Here is a 12,236-nt window from a genome sequence, read left to right as displayed (position 1 = left end):
TAAAATTAACAACACAAGAAACAGTGTTGGCAAGAATGTGGAGAAAAAGGAACCCTCTTGCACTGTTGGTGGGAATGCAAACTGGTGCAGCCACTGGAAAAAAAAAAAAACCAGTATGGAGGTTCCTGAAAAAATTAAAAATAGAATTATCACAGGATCCAGTAATTCCACTACTGGATATTTACCGAAAGGATACAACAACACTAATTTGAAAAGGTGTATGCACCCTATATTTATTGTAGCATTATTTCCAATAGCCGAATTATGGAAGCAGCCCAAGTGCCCATCAATAAATGAATGGATAAAGATGTGAAATATATATATATATATTTGCCATAAAAAAAATGAAATCTTGCTGTTTGCAATGACGTGGATTGAGCTAGAGGGTATAATGCTAAGTGAAATAAGTCAGGCAGAGAAAGACAAATACCATATGATTTCACTCATACGTGGAATTTAGGAAACAAAACAAATGAACAAAGAAAAAATAGACAAACCAAAAAAAAAAAGACTCTTAACTATAGAAAACGAACTGATGGTTACCACTCTGGGGGCTGGGGGGATGAGGGAAATAGGTGAAGGGGATTAAGAGAACACTTATCATGATGAGCACTGAGTAATGTATAGAATTGTTGAATCACTATATTGTACACCTGAAGCTAATATAACACTGTATGTTGACTGTACTGGAATTAAACTTTTAAAAAAAATAATGACAAATTAAGACAAAAAAATGGGAACCTCAATTTTTTCATGCCTACAACGTGCATGGAATTTTCAATTAAGTTTGTTAGTTTAGGGGTGCCTGGGTGGCTCAGTCAGTTAAGCATCTGCCTTCGGCTCAGGTCATGATCCCAGGGTCCTGGGATTGAGCCCCACGTCAGGCTCTCTGCTCAGCCGGAAGTCTCGAGACTTCCGGCTGAGCAGAGAGGACTTCTCCCTCTCCCTCTGTCGCTCCCCCTGCTTGTGCACTCTCACTCACTCTCTCTGTCAAATAAATAAAATAAAATCTTTTTTAAAATTTTGTTAATTTAATGAATGGCTAAAAGCCTTCCATAATAATCAGTGGCTGTGTTACAAATTACCCCAAATCTTAATGGCTCATCACAACAGCTCTCACAGTTTCTGTGGGTCAGAATTCAGGAGTAACTTGGCTGAGTACTTCTGGATTGGGTTTTTCATGAGATTTCAGTCATCTGAAGGATCGGGTCCAGGTGGCTCATTCACATTGGCTTCTGGCACAGAGAAAGAGTGTCAGGAGAAAGCCATCCTCATCCACAGTGGACCTGATTTACATGAGGAAATCCTGGTCTGCCTTCAGCTCAGGTCATGATCCCAGGGCCTTGGGATCGAGCTCCGCATCGGGCTCCCTGCTCCTCAGGAAGCCTGCTTCTCCCTCTCCCACTCCCCCTGCTTGTGTTCCCTCTCTCTCTGTCAAATAAATAAATAAAATCTTTAAAAACAAAACAAAACAACCGACAAAAAAAAAACCCAATTTATACTCAGAGGACCAGTGGTTGTGTTTTAAGAAATATATCCACAAATTCTTTGAAACTGCACCCTTCAAAACTGAAGCCTCTCTCTTGCTGCATTCCAGGCCACCTGAAAATCTGAGTAAGTATGTCTGCTTCTCACAGTTTCTGTGGATCAGGAATTTGGGAGCAGATATGTGAAGGAGTTCTGGCGCCAGGTATCTCATGGATTGAAGATCTCAAAGAGATTGATGGGGGTTGGAGGATCTGCTTTCGAAGATGGCTTCATTTTGTGGCTGATAAGTTCATCCCGGCAAGTTATTTCCTCTCCAGGGGGACCTTTCCATGTGCTGCTTGAGTGTCCTTGTGACAGGATAATTGGCTTTTTTCAGAAGTGATCCTATAATCTAGCCTTGGCAATCACTTCTGCCTCATCCTCCTGATTAGCAGTAAGTAGGTCAAGTCCAGCCCACATTCACCAGTCGTCCTTCCATATTAATCTTGTCTGCTCCAAAATTATGTTAACTTTCTTTTATAAGTATTTAACTGGTATATAATTTTTATCATCTTTTTCATTGCCACTTTCTCCTTAAGCTTTAGATGTGACCCTTTTAACACCTACACCCAGATTTTTATTTTTATTTATTTTTTTAAAGATTATATTTTTTAAGTAATCTCCACACCCAAAGTGGGGCTTGAACTCACAACCCCAAGATCAAGAGTAGCACGCTCCACCTACTGAGCCAGCGAGGTGCCCCTATTTTAATTTTTTTTAATTAATTTTTTTTTGATGCAGTGTTCCATGATTCACTGTTTGCGTATAACACCCAGTGCTCCATTCAATACGTGCCCTCTTTAATACCCATCATCAGGCTAACCCATTCCCCAACCCTTAATTTTTTTTAACAGGAGGAAAAAAACCCAAAGTTTTATTTTGTGCAGTGGAGGCTCAATAATGAAATTGAGACCTCCTTAATTTTTAAATTGATGTTTAATGGAATTAATCCATTTAATTTACCAATGATTATTGACAAACATGAATCATTTTTAGTTGCCTAATGTTCTTTCTGTTTTTCTCAATTTCTTGTCTTCTTTCACATTTACCTATTCTTTCTTGATCCATTTTTTTTTCTTTTATCACTTCAGAAAATTTTTACTCTTGTTTGATTCTGCAGGCTGTTAATATAGAAATATAACAAGCATTTTAACTTAAGAAAGTCCAAATTTAATTAATACTTACAGTTTTCCACAACCTGACATTTGTTAGAATTCTTCAATTTCAGGGACACCTGGCTGGGCCATGTGGTTAAGCTGGACTTTTGATTTTGGCTCAGGTCATGATCTCAGTGTCCTGAGATGAGCCCCAAGTGGGGCTCCTCACTGGGTGTGGAGCCTACTTAAGATTCTCTCTCCCTTACCCCCTACCCCTCTCATCCTGTACCCGCGTGTGTATTCTCTCTCTCTAAAAAAAAAAAGCTTCAAATTCAACCTGGCACCTCCACCTACTGCCAGGTGGTGGCTGTCGGTATAAAAGGCACCCTATCGATGGTTGTAAGGCCCTTTCGGCTCCCCAACCAGATGTCACCCCAACCCGGATCTGGGCAAGCTTGTGCAGGGGAGAGGAAAAGGCAAGGATGATGGCTTCAGGTAAGCAGTAGATGCTGCCATCAGCTTGGTGTTGGACCACATCAGCTCGTGTCTGGACCTCCTGGAAGAGAACCTCTACCTCCATGTCTGTCTCCAGGAGCTGCCTGAGTCCAACTGGCAGACATGCCTTGAGTTCCAGCCCAGCTCGGGGAGGCCCCTAGGCTCTGCTAGCCCCCAGCCAGGCCCCAACCCTTCCTCTCTGGGCTAGGCTTTGGCCCTGGGCACTCAGCACCTGACTTAGATACCTTTTCAGGGTCAAACCTACAGGTCCTCTGGTAGGTCTGCCTGCCTGGGCCACCCTTCTGGTACTCCCCTTGGCATGCCTGGGCCAGCCCCCACCACATGGCGTCCCCTCCTGGGGCCAGGTGTGAGCCTGCAACCCACCCACCTTGCCTGCCTGTCTAATTCCTGGGCACTCCCCACTCTGCACAGGCCTTGAGTGTCTACATTAAGCAGATCTCAAACACCAATGAATTAAAAAATAAAAAAAAGTTTCCACTTCAATCCTCCCTTAAAAGTTGCTATTATGGGGCACCTGGGTGGCTCAGTTGGTTAAGCGACTGCCTTCGGCTCAGGTCGTGATCCTGGAGTCCCGGGATCGAGTCCCACATCGGGCTCCCTGCTCAGTGGGGAGCCTGCTTCTCCCTCTGACCCTCCCCCCTCTCATGTGCTCTCTCATTCTCTCTCTCTCTCTCAAATAAATAAATAAAATCTTTAAAAAAAAGTTGCTATTATGTAGTTCCTTGATACTTTTTCCTTTAATTTTTTTTCAGGTTTTTTTTTTTTTAAGATTTTTATTTATTCATTTGAGAGAAAGAAAACATGAGTGGAGGGGAGAGGCAGAGGGAGAAGGAGAAACAGACTCCCCACTGAGCAGGGAGCCTGACTCAGGGCTCCATCCTAGGACCCTGAGATCATGACCTGAGCTGAAGGCAGACGCTTAACCGACTTAGCCACCCAGGTGCCCCCCTTTTATTTTTAACTGAGCAAATTAGACATTATATTAGCAGTTCACACAGTAAATGGTAAGATATATACAGGTTATACAGTAGGAATAGTTTGCACATTTTATAAATATTTTATTTTTTATTTTCTGTTGAATTATTTTCTGCCTTCATCTTTATTTCCTTCTTTCTGCCTTTTTTTTTTTTTAAAACTAATCTCTATACCCAACATGTGGCTCCAACTCACCACCCTCAGATCGAGTCACACACTCTACCTACCCAGCCAGTCAGGCACCTCTGCTTTATTTTTAGTTTGGCCTTCTTTTATTGAAATCTTTCTTTTTTCCCCTTTGTCCCCCCATTTTGAGAAGCAAGTCAATCTGTGTAGCCCATCCTTAAGAAAGAGTTACACATTCTGGAATTTTTAAGATCAATTATAACATTTTTTTAAAAATTGTGATTAAAGGGGTTGCATTGGGCTCCCTGCTCAGTAGGTAATGATATTTTTCTGATATATAAAGAGGAGTCCAATGATGCGCCCCTGTGAATGATTAATTTTTTAGTCTTTGTTCCTTTTTCTCTTAGGGTATTGACCAATATTTTAAGTGAGAGAGACATTAAATTAATACCTGTTTGTCCATTTAATCTGTTATATTTCCCCCAAATTCATAGATGTTGTTTTTATTTTTGCTTTATTTACTTATACTATTGAAATATTTTTGATATTTATACATAACCATTAAGATTTACAAATAACGGGGTGCCTGGGTGGCTCAGTTGGTTGAGAGACTGCCTTCGGCTCAGGTCATGATCCTGGAGTCCCTGGATCGAGTCCCGCATCGGGCTCCCTGCTCGGCAGGGAGTCTGCTTCTCCCTCTGACCCTCCCAACCCTCCCAACCCTCCCCCTCTCATGTGCTCTCTCTCTCAGTCTCTCTCTCTCAAATAAATAAATAAAATCTTTAAAAAAAAAAAAGATTTACAAATAACGATTATGTGAAGGTTCTCTCTCTCTGTCTCTGATTTCTCCCCTTGCTTATGTTTAGAAAACCTGTAGCCTAAACCAAAATAATAAAAATATTTTCAAGATATTTCTTCAGATCGTTTTTTTTTGCCACTTCTAATTATTCAGTCCCTCTTTAATGTTTCTAAGAATGAAGACCGCAATGGCAGGCGAGAATTCTACCACTGAACCACCCATGAACCCATTGAAGAACGCAATGGAATGAAGAATGTAACGTTAGTTAATCATTTACTTAACACTTCGTTGGACACGCTAGACCTTTTCCTATAGTATAAAAGTTAACATTTGCATACATTACTGAACAGGTTGTCTTTTTTTTTTTTTTTAAGATTTTTTATTTATTTATTTGAGAGAGAGAGAATGAGAGACAGAGAGCATGAGAGGGAGGAGGGTCAGAGGGAGAAGCAGACTCCCTGCCGAGCAGGGAGCCCGATGCGGGACTCGATCCCGGGACTCCAGGATCATGACCCGAGCCGAAGGCAGTCGCTTAACCAACTGAGCCACCCAGGCGCCCCTGAACAGGTTGTCTTTATTTCAGGGGACACAACAGACTCAGCATCCCACGTTCAGGGGCTCCACCCAAGCAAGCACACCATGGTCTTCGGGGCCACATCGCTGATTCTACAGGGCGGGCCCTCACACACACGCCTGAGGCCTCCGAAGAGAAGAGCTCCGCAGTCCCCTTCTCAGAACTCCCTGGTCCGGGACCAGCCGGACTCGCCTTCACTCGGCAAGGACAGCCGCTGCACGGGCCCTTCGCCTCAGGTCCGGGCCTCCAGCAGGTCGGTGATTTGCGCTTGCGCACGCCCAGGCCGCGCGGCCACTCCCAGAAGTCTCCGGGGCTCGGTAGCGGGGCTGGCCGCTTTACTTCGGGACTTTTACGGCCCTGCGCTTCGGGTCCCACGGTGCGCGTGGTGACTGGGACCTCGGGCTCTTTTTGTGTGTCTCCTGTTGGGCGCCGCGCGTGAGTGGCCCCAGCGTGAGGAAGATGTCCTTGTGGGTCGCCGCGGAAAAGGCTGTGCGGACGTAGCGTGGAGCCCGCGTGGACGGCGAGTGGCGGTGAGAGTGGGAGCCGGGGGCGCGGGTGCAGGTCCCCTCAGGCCTGTGGGTGCTCGAGCCGCAGAGGAGGGTGCTTGTGTCCCTGTGAGAAAGACGGGAAGCGTGTGTGTTTGTGGGAGGCGGAGCTGGGGTGCAGAGGTTAAGACTAGGAGGGGTGCGTGGTTGCCCTCGTATGACGGAGACGTAAGGTGCGTGTGCTTCGTCTGAGCTTCGGTTGTGGTGGCTCTGTGGTGAGTGGCTCTGGGACCGGTGGCTCTGGGTTCGCTGCCGCTTTCTCCACCTTCCTGTCAGCCACGTATGATTACCACCTGGCGGGAAACCATATACTGAGCCCTCCATGGAGGATTTTGGTAAGAAGGTATAGACCACCTGTTAGGATGGGAGTTTTAGATCATGAATTACCCCTGAGACAGGCTTCTAGGAACGTGTGGGTAGGGAGACTCCAAGAATGGTATTCCTTCCCGGGACTGTCCTTCTTGGGAGTTTTCTGGGATTCATTTACATACTTGAGAATGTCAGCATTCTCTTAGCCCTAAAGGAAGGAACCACATGTGAACAGTCTTTCTTCATTATGGTTAATATGTATGAGATCACAGCGGATGTAGCCACGGAGGGTAGAACATAAATGCTCAGCACTGTAGTGACTCTGATTATTCCCCTTCAGGTTTCTGTAGTTAAGAAGAAATGAAAATATGAGGTTGTGACGTGTGTTTACAATATAAGGGACTGAGCCAGAATTCAAGTGTTCAAGACCAGAATTTCTTAACAAGGGTCCTTTGTATTTATGGGTGTAGATAATTGCTGCATATATTTGGAAACTTTCATTTTCCAAGGGTGTATGTAATTCAAAAAATTTACACCTGGTTTTATCTAGCATCAAAAATTGTTATGCGTTGGTACAATTTTGCACAAAATTAGTGATCAAGATAATGGGAATGGTTGACAAAGCCCATGACATCAATGAGAGATTATTATGCAGATGATACAATTTCTGTTTATAAAAATTAGTCATTATAAGGAAAGAGACTGTTATCTAATGAAACCATTAATATTTGTGGAGATAGTATTCAAGAAAATTTTAGGGGTGCCTGGGTGGCTCAGTTGGTTAAGTGGCAGCCCAGGTCATGATCTCAGGGTCCTGGGATTGAGCCCCATGTCAGGCTCCCTGCTCAGCAGAGGGTCAGCTTCTTCCTCTCCCTCTGCCCCACCCCCTGCTGTTATGCGTGCGTGCTCTCTCTCTCTCAAATAAATAAATAAAATCTAGAAAAAAGAAAAATTTAAATTATATATGAAGTTCATTTTTAAAAATAAAATTTTGTAAAACCCTTTTGGGAGGATTGTATCCAAAATGATATTTTAATTGGTTATTCAGAGAAGAATGGAAGGTATGTAGTCATATTTATTGGACAGCTTCTGTGTACTCAAAAAACTTTTCTGCCTATTTTACATACATATTCTCATTAACCTGCAAAGGCCATTTCCCTTCTGTTAATGGAAAAATCTTTATAGTAAAATGTATCTGATTATTTCTGTGTAGTACAACTAAAGGCTATTAAACAACAGGTAAGTGGTAGTTGTTTCAATCACTGATTTCTCATGGTAGGCCTAGTATGTACAGATTTTTTAAATTTTTATTTTTTTTTAAGATTTTATTTATTTGTCAGAGAGAGCACAAGCAGGGGGAGGGGCAGGCAGAGGGAGAAGCAGGCTTCCCACTGAGCAAGGAGCCGGGTGCAGGACTCAATCCCAGGACCCTGGAATCATGACCTGAGCCAAAGGCAGACGCTTAGCCTACTGAGCCATCCAGGCATCCCAGTACAGATTTTTTTAAATGATGAAAATATAGCCTCTGCCATAACAGTGACTTAAAACATTTTAAATACTTTTGAATATCTTTTTGTTGTATTTATTATAATGGAATTAATGCAAACTTATTGCAAAAGAAATTAATGTCCTAAGAAATTTAAGAACAATATCTCACTGCCTAAAAATAATCACTTTTAATATTTGGTGTATGTGTTTCCAATTTATGTGTGAACATTTCTGTGTGGCTTTGTTTTGGCAAAACATAATTGGTGAAATAAAAGAGTCAGAGTTCTACTCTTAGTTTGAAAAAGAAATCTAACCCATTCATGGGTTTTCTTGTACCTCTGTTTGTTAGGGAGGAGGAAATGCCAGGGATCTCCTTCTTTGAAGAACATTCAATTTTCCCCTTTTAGATATTAGGAATGTTGCTCAAAATCTTATTGTGGCACCAAATTACTAAATAATACATCCTTTCATAATTAATAATTTAGGCAGTGGCATGTGCCTGTAGTTCCTGCTACTTGGGAGGCTGAGGCAGGAGGATCACTTGAGCCCAGGAGTTCTGTGTTGTAGTGCACTGTGCCCATCGGGTGTCTGCAGTAAGCTTGGCATTGATACAGGAGACTACTGTGTTGCCTGTGAACTGGTCCAGGTCAGAATCAGAGCAAGTCAAAACTCCTGTGCTGATTATAATTAATAATTTACAGATTTAAGGTTACTTTCTGAGAAAATAGCACTAAATTCTAATTCTAGGTGTCTGGAAAGTACAAATAATATTCCCAAAGATAGTTTTTATAACAGAAAATAAAGAGTGTAATATAAATCCCCCATTACGCAGAATAAGATTTACTCATTTGTTAAGATTGCATTTTATCACATCCTGATTATAGGTGTAGATATAGATAATATATATATTTAATATATACCCTTTATCAGTCCTCAGCAGCCATAGAGAGCAAGAAGAACTCCATTCAGCATCATAAATACGCTTGTGTGTGTTTATATAGCTGCTGGGGAGTGAGGAAAGGGACATACTGTCTTTTCCTGTCTGGTAATCTCTCTGTCTCTCTCTCTCTCATTACTAATGATTTTATCAAGAAGAATTATATTTTTTCAAAGATAGGAACTGAAATTTTTAAAAGTAAAGAGAAAGCCCAAGTAGCACAAATTTTCTATGAGAAAAACATAATGCAGCAGAATTAATTTCCATGTATAATAATGGATTAAGGGTCATGTAATGACTTTCACTTTCAGTAGTGATAAATAATTTATATCAGCCATCTTATACTTTTTAGTGTTTATATAGATTGTCTTGTTTATTCTTCAAAACAGTCATATGTGGTAGGTAATACTCTTAAAGTTTGTAATAAACAGAGGCACTGAGGTAATATTAACCCTCACAGCTTAAAACTCATTTTCAATTCCTATAAGTCTGACAATAGAGCCTGTGTTCTTAATGTCAACAGAATATCACCTCCTACATTATGCATACCATTTAAAACCTGTCTTCTTCACTGAGTTAATATTGTTTTCCATCATTTCATATGGATTATTAATGAAGCCACAGTACCATATTGCAGACCGTAATATGTTTAACCTGTTGGCTTCCGTGAGAAAGTTATGTTTTTAATTTTTGGTTATCAAAAATTATTGTCCGATGAACATCCTTGTGCACATGCCCTACAGATTTCTAGTTATTTCCTTTAAAAATTTCCCAGAAGTGGAATTTTGTGGTTAAAAAATATCAGACTTTTTTAAGTGCCTACAATATGCTAAACCTAGAAATTTTTGGCTTTGGAGTATTACAATCCTGGATAGCCATAGTTGGCTTCCTGGAAAACGCTTATTATCTAAAATGAGGTAAAATCTGAATAGAAATAATTGAATCTGAATAAAATTATTTATCACTACTGAAAGTGAAAAAGGCAGTGTGTGGTGAAGACCACTGGAGAGATTTAGGTGACCTATTTTGTGAATACAGGAAAGACACACCAGTATATCTACAGCAACAGTCAGGATATAAACAAAATATACCAATTTTATGGAATATCTATGGTAATAAGTGTATTTTGTGCTGTGACTTTTATACTCACAGTTTTCCTTCTAATTTTGTTAGATGTAAAACTAATAGGATATCAATTCAGTTGCTGTCTGGGGGACATGATGGCTTAGCTGACAGGTTTAGAAACCAAATAAACCCTTCTGTCAAGAAGACTTCAAATAAAGCTATATGAGAGCATCATCAGTTCATACAAGACATTATACAGAGACTGCTTCCTGTTTCTTCTAGACAGAACTCCATCATACCTGAGAAGAAATGATAGCATGAGTTCAGATAGTGGGATCCAAAGGAAACAGACAGAAGATAAGCTGTTCAGTAAAATAGACTAACTTTAGATAACAAAGGACTTTCTTGAATTCTCCTTTTTGGATATCTTCCTGTTAATAAATAAAGAAAAAACACACATGTATTTCAAGTTAATCTGTGGTCATTGTTATAGTAATTATGAAGTACGCTTTAAAAAAAAAATCAAGAAAGGGGTGCCTTGGTGGCTCAGTCAGTTAAGCATCTGACTCTTGATTTCAGCTCAGGTCATAATCTTAGGGTCCTGAGATGAAGCCCCGAGTCGGGCTCTGTGCTCAGCAGGGAGTCTGCTTGATTTTCTCCCTCTCCCCCTTCCCACTGTGTGCTTGCTCTTTCTTTCTCTCTCAAATAAATAAATCTTAATAAATTCATACATACATACATACATACATAACAAAAGAAAAATCAAGATCAAAATTAAAAAGAAAAACACTGTTGTTGGATGGTCCCATAACCTTCCAGGCTTTTTTTTTTTTTTTTTAAAGATTTTATTTATTTATTTATTTGAGAGCGCGCGCGAGAGAGAAACAGCATGAGAGGGGGGAGGGCCAGAGGGAGAAGCAGGCTCCCCGCCGAGCCGGGAGCCCGATGCGGGACTCGATCCCAGGACCCTGGGATCATGACCTGAGCCGAAGGCAGTCGCTTAACCAACTGAGCCACCCAGGCGCCCCAGGCTTTTTTATCTATTGATTTCAATTGTCCGTTTCTCTGCCGGTTTTCCTCTACACTGATTGATATATTCTTAGGGTGTTTTTTTTTTATTATATTGGTCAATCTAATTATTCTTGACAGTATATCTGGAATATTTCTCATATCCTTAAATATTTTTCCCAACTTCACATTTGATATCTACTTTGTATTGTGGTACAATGATGGTTTGTCATATATTTAGTAAGATTTGCTAGACTTAACATACTGAACACTGATGTTCCATCTCCAGTGTCTTAACCAACTTCACTCAGTTCCAAAGCCACAAAAGAGTTTCTCACTAAAATCACGTAGGCTCTTTTCAGTCTCAAAAGATGAGAAGGGAGAGGATCAAAATAAGACTGCACTGCCCATTCTTGGGTCTGCATCTGTCTCACCAAAGTGATGCAGTGGCCAGAGAACTTCTGCTGACATTTGTAGGTCTGATTTTAATGCAGATATGCTTCTGTTCTATGACTTTGTTCATCAGAGACCCCTGGGATTTGGGGAAGGAAATGGCCTTATCTAGAATCCTAATCTCCCCCAAATTATGTGTGATGGATAATAGGTTTGGAACCTGGAGTGGAAGATCCTAACATTAATTTATGTCCTGTTGGGATCACTAAAGCAAAATCGGTCTCAAGGTCTTTCTCTTCTCCCAGCTCTGGCTTTCTGGATCTGTGCTTTTCTGTTAGAGGAATCGTGAGGATTGATCCGCTCTTGCAGGTCTAAAACCATGGCCCATGTAAGTTGGTGTTTCTCTCCTTCTTGAAATATGTGTGGTTTTTTTAGATCATGTGAGTATTTTCACTAATTTTTTTGAAGTTTACTACCAGCAGAAGTCCTGTCCAATAACCTTCTTCCCATCTTTTGTTCCAGTGAAATGTGATACTAGATGACCCAGCATCCTCTCTGTGTGACCTGTTGTAAACTAACTAGTGTTTATGTTATTACTGTGAAATTATTCAACCTGTCTTAAGTGTGCATTCTTTTATCAAGGGCAGTGATGGAGTAGTGGAGGAGATATGTCCTTTAAAGATTTATGTTACGTGAGGTTGTTCTATAGTGTGGACAGATGGTTACAATGGTTGTATTTGACCATCCATGAGAAGACTTTGAAATTTTCCAGACTTGAGATTTACAGGTAGATAGGATAGAAATTTGGTATTGAATGACTTAAGTCTCAATGTAGAGTAAAATCTCATAATTTGTGTGAATTAGTATATAATTGTGA

This window comes from Neomonachus schauinslandi, chromosome 16 (assembly GCF_002201575.2).
Source record: "Neomonachus schauinslandi chromosome 16, ASM220157v2, whole genome shotgun sequence".
NCBI lineage: Eukaryota > Metazoa > Chordata > Mammalia > Carnivora > Phocidae > Neomonachus > Neomonachus schauinslandi.
Note: the sequence above shows the minus strand (reverse complement) of the source record.